General features: G+C 41.8%; 1 pseudogene; it reads right to left on the bottom strand.

Moving 5' to 3' along the window:
* Positions 1–797: 797 nt before the first annotated feature.
* On the bottom strand, positions 798–905 carry LOC140282443 (U5 spliceosomal RNA; annotated as a pseudogene).
* Between the last annotated feature and the right edge of the window lie 11304 nt (positions 906–12209).

Below are 12209 nucleotides of genomic sequence, written 5' to 3'. Positions count from 1 at the left end.
GGACCTAACCCTTCCCCTCTTCTCTGATACCACTGGGGAATCAGAGGACAACTCAGATGCCGTCCTCTTCGGCTGTTGACCTTCGGGGAGGTGAGTATCTTCACTAGACTCACCTGTCTGCTCTTCCTCCTCATTTAGCGTAGCTCCACCCTCTGCCTGTGAATTCTCACAGACTTCAGCACTGAGTGGTGAGGCCTCTACAGGCCCCTCCCCTTTTTGCTCCTCTCTTCCAATCCAAGCTTTTGGCGGGAAGTTTGAATTTATTGGGTCAACCTCTTCACTTTGTTCACCAACTGCCACCTCTGGTCATTCTCTTTGTTGGCTTGACTGTGGCTTTACAGTCTTTAATTTGTTGGCAAAAGATTTAGGGCAATCTCTGAAGAGGTGATTTAATTCTCCACAGAGATTACATTTCCTGCCATTTGGACACTCTCCAAAAGTGTGCCCAATTTCTCTGCACTTCCCACATATCACCTTGGTACAAGCCTCAACCAGGTGCCCATGCTCACCGCACTTGCGGCAGAGCTTGGGCTGCCCCTGGTAGTGGATGTAACCTCGGTTTTCGAGGTGGCCAGAGTGTCACTTTGCACCTCCGCCCACCCGCTGCACTGAGCACTCTTCAGCCCTTTTAAATGGTATAACTTTGCACTCCCCCACGCTCCAGCAAGCACCATTCAAGCAAAAACTTTGCACTCCAGCTTCGAACATCGGCACAGTTGCAACAAGTAAGGCGACTCTACTAAGGGAAGTCACTCTGCACACTAACAAGATTTCTTTTGCACAGACACAAAGGGCTTCACCCGCAAAGGTAAAGCCTGCCAAACATAGAAACAACTCATTAGTGCTGCTCTTCATGGAAGTCTTTAGTAAAAGGCGACAGACGTTATGAAGAGAAACCAGAGTACGATTATCCATCACTGCGGGAGCAGGGCATCAGGCTAGTTGACATAGCCACCTTCCCCATGGTGAGCTTTGCTTGGTTGAGACGCTTGCTCCCCCCCCCTTGCTCCTCAGCTGACTAAGTAGGAACAATCGGACCCTATTCGATGGCTGCCTTGTCTTTTACTCTGTGCAAAAGACAAGGCAGCAACAAAAACACCACGGGAACACCGTATTGAGGCTTTGTTCTGACCGCTCATTCGGTGTCGCGTTTCTTTCAAGCAATTCTCCCGGTTAGCCCCTTGGGATTTTATCTATAAAATTAATTCCTTCACTCAAACTATGTTAAAACTGCTTTGTCCTTCATATTTACCATGTCTAGAAAGATTTAAACAAAAAAAACAAAGTTGTACTTTGCAGTAAAAGAAAGAGCAAATCTAAAGTTTCAGGAATCCGAGAATAAGCTTACTTTCATGAGTTCTTCACGATTTCGGATTTTGCTATAAAATGAATTCCTTCACTCAAACTAAATTAAAACTGCTAAACCGCTAATCTGTTACATGTAAGGCAGATGTCAAATTCACCGAAATAGGATCTAAGGGTATTCGGCCAATCGAGCTGTAGCAGCTTCGGTAAAAGAGTATAAGTTGAAGAGTTTGTGAATAAAGGTGTGCGCACACATAGTGAGCTGTAGGAAAATAGGCAGGGAGCAATACCGGCTGGGGTATATGTTCTTGTATGTTGTCTGACTGTTTGATTTGAATGTGTTGTGTAAGTGTCCTGTTGAATGTTACATGTTTGGGCTTTGACACGCTTCACTGTGGTTGTTAACTGTGTGGTGTGTCCTGAAATGTTATATGTTTGGGCTTTGTGACATGCTTAATGCTTGTCAGTAGCTACCCACTTATTCATATATAGCAACTGACAACATAAGAAGTCCGGACATAGTTTGATAGTAGTTGTAGAAGTATCCTTATTGATAATAGATAAACTAATTCATAGTGATAGAACAGTAGATGAACAGGTGCCTGCACATGTCTCACGAAAATAAAATGGGTGTATGATTGCTGACGGCAGAGCAATACTGCCAAACTTATGAGTTCTTGTGGCAAACTTGATTCAGTGTCTTGACGTGTATACGCTGTTTCGCTGACTTGATTGTCATAAGAAACAAAGTGTGTTTGATAAGATCCGACCATTTTATTACGGGAGGATCAGTATGTATGTATCTTAAGCATAATCTATGACGAGAGACAACGCCCTGGCACACCATCAAAAAAAAAAAAGACAGAGCGGTTTTGTGTCCCCACAGTCCATAATGTAGAAAAGAGAGAAAAAAGCCTTTCAGATTTGGTGTGTGTGCTCACAGTGCAGAGTGTAGAGAAAAGAGAGAAAAGAAAGCCGTTTTGGTGTCACGGGTGTTGTGACTTACACACACACATTTCTGAATTGAGAAAGGAAATTATTTTAGAGGAAACACTAGAGTTTAGATCCCACATTAGTTGATAGGCATTCATATATTTCTTCACTTCTGATGAAGTTTCAACAATAAACAACAAACTCTGTATTATGAGAAAGAACCAGACTCATTCTTCAGGAATCCGAAAATAAGCTCAATTTTACGAGTTATGCACGAATTCGGATTCTCCTATAAAACGAATTTCTTAACTCAAACCAAGTTAAGACTGCTCTGTCCTTCATATGTATTCATGTCTAATCAAGTTTCAACGATAAACAACGTTGTACTTTAGAATGTGAAAGAACTTCTTCAGCAATAAACATCTCTCGACATATGACGAAGTACAGATTTTGCTATAAAATTAATTCCTTCTATGAGCCTGACATAAAACTGTTTGTCCTCCTTATTTATCCACTTCAAATCAAGTTTCAACAATGAAAAAAATTTTGTAGTTTGAGAAAGAACAACTTAATCTTCAGCAATCAGTATAAAAAGAAGGTAAGAAAAGGTGCAAATGCCAACCATACATCACTTAAAGGTGGAGCGGAAGTATTCGGCTGCAAATAGGTGTGAATGTCCGACCATAATTTGTAAAAAGCGGGTAAGAAAAGGTTCGAATGCCCGACTATATATTAACAAAAGCGGGAGGAGAGGTCTTTGGATGAGAGTGGGTGAGAATTTCCAACCATAATCTATAAAATGCGGTGAAAAAAAAGGTGTGATAGAACACTAAAAAGGTGGAGCGGAAGTGTTCGGCTGCAAGAAGGTGTGAATGTCCGACCATAATTGCTGAAAAATGTGTTAGAAAAGGTAAGAATGCCGGACCATACATCATCAAAAGCGGGAGAGGTGGTGTTCGGCTGCAAAAAGGTGTGAATGTCCAGCCATAATTACTCACAAACGGGTAAGAAAAGGTAGCATTGCCAGACCATACATGATCAAAACAGGGAGCGGAGGTGGTTCAGCTGCAAGAAGGTGTGAATGTCCGACTAAAGTTTAAATATATTAACAAAAGCGGGAGGAGAGGTCTTCGGATGAGAGTGGTTGAGAATTTCCAACCATAATCTATAAAATGCGGTGAAAAAGAAGGTGTGATAGAACACTAAAAGGTGGAGCGGAAGTGTTCGGCTGCAAGAAGGTGTGAATGTCCGACCATAATTGCTGAAAAATGTGTTAGAAAAGGTAAGAATGCCGGACCATACATCATCAAAAGCAGGAGAGGTGGTGTTCGGCTGCAAAAAGGTGTGAATGTCCAGCCATAATTACTCACAAACGGGTAAGAAAAGGTAGCATTGCCAGACCATACATGATCAAAACTGGGAGCGGAGGTGGTTCAGCTGCAAGAAGGTGTGAATGTCCGACTAAAGTTTAAATATATTAACAAAAGCGGGAGGAGAGGTCTTCGGATGAGAGTGGTTGAGAATTTCCAACCATAATCTATAAAATGCGGTGAAAAAAAAGGTGTGATAGAACACTAAAAGGTGGAGCGGAAGTGTTCGGCTGCAAGAAGGTGTGAATGTCCGACCATAATTGCTGAAAAATGTGTTAGAAAAGGTAAGAATGCCGGACCATACATCATCAAAAGCGGGAGAGGTGGTGTTCGGCTGCAAAAAGGTGTGAATGTCCAGCCATAATTACTCACAAACGGGTAAGAAAAGGTAGCATTGCCAGACCATACATGATCAAAACAGGGAGCGGAGGTGGTTCAGCTGCAAGAAGGTGTGAATGTCCGACTAAAGTTTAAATATATTAACAAAAGCGGGAGGAGAGGTCTTCGGATGAGAGTGGTTGAGAATTTCCAACCATAATCTATAAAATGCGGTGAAAAAAAAGGTGTGATAGAACACTAAAAGGTGGAGCGGAAGTGTTCGGCTGCAAGAAGGTGTGAATGTCCGACCATAATTGCTGAAAAATGTGTTAGAAAAGGTAAGAATGCCGGACCATACATCATCAAAAGCGGGAGAGGTGGTGTTCGGCTGCAAAAAGGTGTGAATGTTCGACTAAAGTTTGTAAAAAGCGGGTAAGACAAGGTGCGAATGCCTGACAATGTATGATCAAAAGCAGGAGCGGAGGTGTTCAGCTGCAAGAAGGTCTAAATGTCCATCAATAATTGCTAGAAAACATGAAAGAAAATTTTCGAAAATCAAACCGCAAATGATCATAAGTGGGAGAGGAGGTGTTCAGCTGCAAGAAGGTTTGAATGTCCACCCATAATTCCTGAAAAATGGGTAAAAAAAGGTGCGAATGCCCAACCATACATCATCAAAAGCAGGAGTGGATGTGTTCGGCTACAAGAAGGTGTGAATGTCCAACCAAAGTTTGTAAAAAGAAGTTAAGAAAAGGTTCGAATATCCAACCAAACATAATCAAAAGCGGGAGCAGAGCTGTTCGACTGCAAGTAGGTGTGAATGTCAGATCATAATTTGCAAAAAGCTGATGAGAAAGGGTGAGAATGCCCGACTATACACCATCAAATGCGGGAGCGGAGTTGTTCGGCAGTGAGTAGGTGTGAATCTCCGACCATAATTGCTGAAAAATGTGTTAGAAAAGGTAAGAATGCTGGTCCATACATCATCAAAAGCGAGAGAGGTGGTGTTCGGCTGCAAGTAGGTGTGAATATCCAGCCATAATTACTCACAAACGGGTAAGAAAAGGTAGTATTGCCAGACCATACATGATCAAAACAGGGAGCGGAGGTGGTTCAGCTGCAAGGTGGTGTGAATGTCCGACTAAAGTTCAAATATATTAACAAAAGCGGGAGGAGAGGTCTTCGGATGAGAGTGGTTTAGAATTTCCAACCATAATCTATAAAATGCGGTGAAAAAAAAGGTGTGATAGAACACTAAAAGTTGGAGCGAAAGTGTTCGGCTGCAAGAAGGTGTGAATGTCCGACTATATTTGGTGAAAAGCAGGTGAAGCAAGGTCTGAATGCCCAACCTTACATCATCAAAAGCGAGATCAGAGGTGTTTGGCTGCAAGAAGGCCATAGTTTGCCAAAAGCAGGTAAGGTGCGAATGACCGACTAAATATCAACAAAAGTGGGGGCGGAGGTCTTCGGATGCAAGTGGGTGTGAATATCCCACCATACAAGAATGGTGGAGAGGAATCTGTGAATAGCTGACCATAGTTTGCAAAAAGCGGGTGAGAAAAGGTGCGAATGTCCAACCATACATGATCGAAACAGGGAGCGGAGGTGTTTGGCTGCGACAAGGTGTGAATGTCCACCCACAATTAATGAAAAGTGGGAAACAAGTAAGTTTGAATGCCCAACCACACATCATCAAAAGCAGGAGTGGATGTGTTCGGCTACAAGAAGGTTTGAATGTCCGACCATAGTTGGTAAAAAGCGGGTAAGAAAAGGTGCGAATGCCCGACAATGTATGATCAAAAGAGTGAGCGGAGCTGTTCGGCTGCAAGAAGGTGTGAACGTCCGACCAAAGTTTGTAAAAAGCAGTTAAGAAAAGGTTCAAATATCCAACCAAACATAATCAAAAGCGGAAGCAGAGCTGTTCGACTGCAAGTAGGTGTGAATGTCAGATCATAATTTGTAAAAAGCTGATGAGAAAGGGTGTGAATGCCTATGACTGTAAACCATCAAATGCGGGAGCAGAAGTGTTCGGCTTTGAGTAGGTGTGAATGTCCGACCATAATTGCTGAAAAATGTGTTACAAAAGACTAGACAATGCAACCAAAGTACTCACTTAAAAGTTCTTGTTTTAACTTTGGTGCTGATGTCCATTTTGCGTGGCTGGAATATTTAACAAAAAGGGATTCATGAGAATATAGGTAAGAATGCCGATCCATACATCATCAAAAGCGGGAGAATTTGTGTTCGGCTGCAAGTAGGTGTGAATGTCCAGCCATAATTACTCACAAACTGGTAAGAAAAAGTAGTATTGCCAGACCATACATGATCAAAACAGGGAGCGGAGGTGGTTCAGCTGCAAGGTGTGAATTTCTGACTAAAGTTTGTAAAAAGCGGGTAAGACAAGGTGCGAATGCCCGACAATGTATGATCAAAAGTGGGAGCGGAGGTTTTCGGCTGAAAAGGTCTGAATGTCCAACCATAATTTGTAAAAACCGGAGAAGAAAAGGCTCGAAAGCCCGACTATACACCATCAAAAGCGGGAGCGGAGGTGTTTAGCTGCAAGAAGGTCTGAATGTCCACCAATAATTACTGAAAAATGGTTGAGAAAAGGTGCGAATGCACAACCATACATCATCAAAAGCAGGAGTGGATGTGTTTGGCTACAAGAAGGTTTGAATGTCCGAGCATAGTTTGTAAAAGGCGGGTAAGAAAAGATTCGAATGCCCGAACATACACCATCAAAAGAGGGAGCGGAGGTGTTCCGCTGTAAGACGGTGTGAACGTCCGACCATAGTTGGTAAAAAGCGGGTAAGAAAAGGTTAAAATACCCGACTGTACACAATCAAAAGACGGAGCGGAGTTGTTCAGCTTAGAGAAGGTGTGAAAGTCCAACCATGGTTTGTAAAAAGCGGATAAGAAAAGGTTCGTATGCCCGAATATACACCATCAAAAGCGGATTTCGGATTTTGCTATTAAATAAATTCCTTCACTCAAACTATGTTAAAACTGCTTTTTCCTTCATATTTATCGATGTCTAGATCGACTTCAACAAAGAACAACATTGGACTTTGCAGTAGAAGAAGTTGAAAATGATCTAGACATTGATAAATATGAAGGACAAAGCAGTTTACACTTGGTTTGAGTAAAGGAATGAATTTTATAGCAAAATCCGAAATCATGCATAACTCCTCAAAAGGAACGTATTGCTCAACCAAAGGGATGCTTCTTTCTCATTCAGGGTAATATGAGGAACTTTATGCTTGATATATTTTTAGACATGGATAACTATGAAGGACAAAGCAATTTTAACTTGGTTTGAGCAAAGCAATGCATTTACAGGAAAATCCGAAATTGTGCAGAACTCATGAAAGCAAGCTTTTTCTCGGATTCCTGATCCTCCAGTGTTGCTCTTTCCTATACTGTAAAATACAACCTTGTTCTTTGTTGAAATCGATCTAGACATTGATAAATATGAAGGACAAAGCAGTTTTCACTTGGTTTGAGTGAAGGAATTCATTTTATACATAAAATCCCAAATCACGCAGAACTTATGAAAAGAAGCTTATTCTCGGATTCCTGATCCTTCAGTGTTGCTCTTTCTTCTACTGCAAAATCCAATGTTGTTCTTTGTTGAAGTCGATCTAGACATTGATAAATATGAAGGTAAAAGCCCTTTTAACAGTTTGAGTGAAGGAATTCATTTTATAGATAAAATCCCAAATCATGCAGAACTCCTCAAAAGGTGCGTATGGCTTAATCACAAGTGTGGTTCTTTCTCATTCAGGGTAATATGAGGAAGTTTATGCTTGAAATATATGTAAAAAATGGGTACATATGAAGGAAAAAGCAGTTTTAACATAGTTTGAGTGAAGGAATTCATTTTATAGCAAAATCCAAAATCGTGCAGAACTCATGAAAGCAAGCTTATACACGGATTCCTGAAACTTTAGATTTGTTCTTTCTTTTACCGCAAAGTACAATGTTGTTTTTTGTTGAAATCTATCTAGACATTGATAAATACCAGCCGAACATCTCTGCTGCCGCTTTTGATAATTGGTTGGGCATTCTTGCCTTTTCTTACCCGCTTTTTACAAATTATGATCTGACATTCACACCTACTTGCATTCGAACACCTTCTCTCCCGCTTATGATCATGTGCAGTTTGATATTCGAAAATTTTCTTTCATGTTTTCTAGCAATTATTGATGGACATTCAGACAGTCTTACAGCAGAGCTCCTCCGCTCCCTGTTTTGATGGTGGCATTCGAACCTTTTCTTACCCGCTTTTTACCAACCATGGTCAGACTTTCATACCTTCTTGTAACTGAACACCTCCGCTCCCGCTATTGATTGTCTATAGTCGGGTATTTTAACTTTTTCTTACTCGCTTTTTGCCAACTTTGGTCGGACATTCACACCGTCTTACAACGGAACACCTCCGCTCCCTCTTTTGATGGTGTATGTTCGGGCATTCGAACCTTTTCTTACCAGCTTTTTACAAACTATGGTTGGGCATTCAAACCTTCTTGTAGCCGAACACATCCACTCCTGCTTTTGATGATGTATGGTTGGGCATTCGAACCTTTTCTTAACCATTTTTCAGTAATTATTGGTGGACATTCAGACCTTCTTGCAGCTGAACACCTCCGCTCCCGCTTTTGATGGTGTATAGTTGGGATTTCGAGCCTTTTCTTCCCCGGTTTTTACAAATTATGGTTGGACATTCAGACCTTGCAGCCGAACACCTCTGCTCCCTCTTTTGATCATACATTGTCGGGCATTCGCACCTTTTCTTACCCGCTTTTTACCAACTATGGTCGGACATTCACACCTTCTTACAGCGGAACACCTCCGCTCCCTCTTTTGATGGTGTATGTTCGGGCATTCGAACCTTTTCTTACCCGCTTTTTAAAAACTATGGTCGGACATTCAAACCTTCTTGTAGCCGAACACATCCACTCCTGCTTTTGATGATGTATGGTCCGGCATTCTTACCTTTTCTAACACATTTTTCAGCAATTATGGTCGGACATTCACACCTACTCATAGCCGAACACCTCTGCTCCCGCATTTTATGGTGTATAGTCGGGCATTCTCAACCTTTCTCATCAGATTTTTGCAAATTATGATCTGACATTCACACCTGCTTTTGATAATGTATGGTTGGGCATTCGCACCTTTTTTTTTACCCATTTTTTAGGAATTATGGGAGGACATTCACACCTTCTAGCAGCCGAACACCTCCTCTCCCGCTTATGATCATGTGTGGTTTGATATCCGAAAATTTTCTTTCATCTTTTAAAGCAATTATTGAATGACATTCAGACCTTCTTGCAGCTGAACCCCTCTGCTCCCGCTTTTGATGGTGTATAGTCGGGCTTTCGAGCCTTTTCTTCCCGGTTTTTAAAAATTATGGTTGGACATTCAGACCTTCTTGCAACCGAACAACACTTCTCCCGCTTTTGATGATGTGTGGTCCGGCATTCTTACCTTTTCTAACACATTTTTCAGCAATTATGGTCGGACATTCACACCTACTCACAGCCGAAAACTTCCGCTCCCGCATTTAATGGTTTATAGTCGGGCATTCTCACCCTTTCTCATCAGCTTTTTGCAAATTATGATCTGACATTCACACGTACTTGCAGTCAAACAGCTCTGCTCCCGCTTTGGATTATGTTTGGTTGGATATTCAAACCTTTTCTTAACTGCTTTTTACAAACTTTGGTCGGACGTTCACACCTTCTTGCAGCCGAACACCTCCGCTTCCGCTTTTGATGGTATATATTCGAGCATTCGAACCTTTTCTTACCCGCTTTTTACAAACCATGGTCGGACTTTCACACCTTCTTTTAGCCGAACAACTCCGCTCCCGCAATTGATTGTGTACAGTCGGGTATTTTAACCGTTTCTTACCCACTTTTTACCAACTATGGTTGGACATTCACACACCTCCGCTCCCTCTTTTGATGATGTATGGTTGTTCATTCACACCTTTTCTTACCCATTTTTCAGTAATTATGGGTGGACATTCAAACCTTCTTGCAGCTGAACACCTCCTCTCCCGCTTATGATCATGTGCGGTTTGATATTCGAAAATTTTCTTTCATGTTTTCTAGCAATTATTGATGGACATTCAGACCTTCTTGCAGCTTAACACCTCCGCTCCCGCTTTTGATGGTGTATAGTCGGGCTTTCGAGCCTTTTCTTCCCCGGTTTTTACAAATTATGGTTGGACATTCAGACCTTCTTGCAGCCGAAAACCTCCGCTCCCTCTTTTGATCATACATTGTAGGGCATTTGCACCTTTGCTTACCTGCTTTTTACAAACCATGGTCGGACTTTCACACCTTTTAGTAGCCGAACAACTCCGCTCCGGCTATTGATTGTGTACAGTTGGGTATTACAACCTTTTCTTACCCGCTTTTTACCAACTATGGTCGGACATTCACACCTTCTTACAGCGGAACACCTCCGCTCCCTCTTTTGATGGTGTATGTTCGGGCATTCAAACCTTTTCTTACCCGCTTTTTACAAACTATGGTCGGATATTCAAACCTTCTTGTAGAGGAACACATCTACTCCTGCTTTTGATGATGTATGGTTGGGCATTCGAACCTACTTGTTGCCCGCTTTTTACTATGGTCGGCTATTCACAGCTTCCTCTCCACCATAGTTGTATGGTGGGATATTCACACCCACTTGCATCCGAAGACCTCCGCCCCCACTTTTGTTGATATTTAGTCGGTCATTCCCACCTTACCCGCTTTTGGCAAACTATGGCCTTCTTGTAGCCAAACACCTCTGATCTCGCTTTTGATGATGTAAGGTTGGGCATTCAGAACTTGCTTCACCTGCTTTTAACCAAATATTGTCGGACATTCACACCTTCTTGCAGCCGAACACTTCCGCTCCACCTTTTAGTGTTCTATGGGGCATTCACACCTTTTTTTTCACCGCATTTTATAGATTATGGTTGGAAATTCTCACCCACTCTCATCCAAAGACCTCTCCTCCCGCTTTTGTTAATATATAGTCGGGCATTCGAACCTTTTCTTACCCGCTTTTTACAAATTATGGTCGGACATTCACACCTACTTGCAGCTTTATACCTCCGCTCCACCTTTAAGTGATGTATGGTTGGCATTTGCACCTTTTCTTACCCTCTTTTTTTACTGATTGCTGAAGATTAAGTTGTTCTTTCTCAAACTACAAAATTTTTTTCATTGTTGAAACTTGATTTGAAGTGGATAAATAAGGAGGACAAACAGTTTTAAGTCAGGCTCATAGAAGGAATTAATTATATAGCAAAATCTGTACTTCGTCATATGTCGAGAGATGTTTATTGCTGAAGAAGTTCTTTCTCATTCTACAAAGTACAACGTTGTTTATCGTTGAAACTTGATCAGACATGAATAAATATGAAGGACAAAGCAGTCTTAACTTGGTTTGAGTTAAGGAATTCGTTTTATAGGAGAATCCGAATTCGTGCATACCTCGTAAAATAGAGCTTATTTTCGGATTCCTGAAGAATGAGTCTGGTTCTTTCTCATAATACAAAGTTTGTTGTTCATTGTTGAAACTTCATCAGAAGTGAAGAAATAAATGAATGCCTATCAACAAATGTGGGATCTAAACTCTAGTGCTTCCTCTAAAATAATTTCCTTTCTCAATTCAGAAATGTGTGTGTGTAAGTCACAACACCCGTGACACCAAAACGGCTTTCTTTTCTCTCTTTTCTCTACACTCTGCACTGTGAGCACACACACCAAATCAGAAAGGCTTTTTTCTCTCTTTTCTACATTATGGACTGTGGGGACACAAAACCGCTCTCTCTTTTTTTTTTTGATTGTGTGCCAGCGCTTAAGATATGTTATGAAGAGAAACCAGAGTACGATTATCCGTCACTGCGGGAGCAGGGCATCAGGCTAGTTGGCATAGTCACCTTCCCCATGGTGAGCTTTGCTTGGTTGAGACGCTTGCTCTCCCCCCTTTCTCCTCGGTTGACCAAGTAGGAACAATCAGGCCCTATTCGATGGCTGCCTTGTCTTTTACTCTGTGCAAAAGACAAGGCAGCCACAAACACCACGGGAACACCGTGTTGAGGCTTTGTTCTGACCGCTCATTCGGTGTCGCGTTTCTTTCAAGCAATTCTCCCGGTTAGCCCGCACTCGGCTCGCTCCCAGAGCCGTGTTAAAGTCTACTTTGCATTCACTCTCTTTTCTCAGCAGACTAAAAGAAACTTCCATCCTGCACCGCTGTTTGCTTTTTCACAAGAGCAGA

The sequence above is a fragment of the Leuresthes tenuis genome, unplaced genomic scaffold (assembly GCF_036924035.1).
Source record: "Leuresthes tenuis unplaced genomic scaffold, fLeuTen1.0.hap1 SCAF_22, whole genome shotgun sequence".
Classification (NCBI taxonomy): domain Eukaryota; kingdom Metazoa; phylum Chordata; class Actinopteri; order Atheriniformes; family Atherinopsidae; genus Leuresthes; species Leuresthes tenuis.
Note: the sequence above shows the minus strand (reverse complement) of the source record. Positions and strands in the feature narration are given on the sequence as shown.